The 290-nt window shown below is 41.4% G+C and overlaps 1 protein-coding gene across 1 annotated transcript in view; it reads left to right on the top strand.

The window, feature by feature from the left end:
- Window positions 1–290, top strand: part of LOC119592921 (trypsin-1-like) — a gene marked incomplete at its 5' end in the record, with an annotated part of 8185 nt that overhangs the window by 3762 nt on the left and 4133 nt on the right. The window lies entirely within an intron of this gene.

Below are 290 nucleotides of genomic sequence, written 5' to 3' on the forward strand. Positions count from 1 at the left end.
GGCCATCTCCTTGCTTTCCGTCGGCCTACGAAGTACGTGAAGATCTGCAGTCCAAAATAGGATGTGAATAGATACTCTATTTCGACTGTACTGTTTTAGAGATATTAACGCCAACGCGAGTACTTGTTTAAACTGACAGTGTAATTTGTGCAAAAACAAATTTTGAGACTTTCCTCGCCCCTTTCCACCCTAAGAATGCCTACCAACACCTTGGCTACAAATCCTGCTCTTGCTGATGCATCAAACGGATGCTTACTTTTGCACATGGTTTAAAAAAAAAATGTTTCGGA

Source organism: Penaeus monodon, chromosome 31, assembly GCF_015228065.2.
Source record: "Penaeus monodon isolate SGIC_2016 chromosome 31, NSTDA_Pmon_1, whole genome shotgun sequence".
In the NCBI taxonomy this organism is placed as follows: Eukaryota; Metazoa; Arthropoda; class Malacostraca; order Decapoda; family Penaeidae; genus Penaeus; species Penaeus monodon.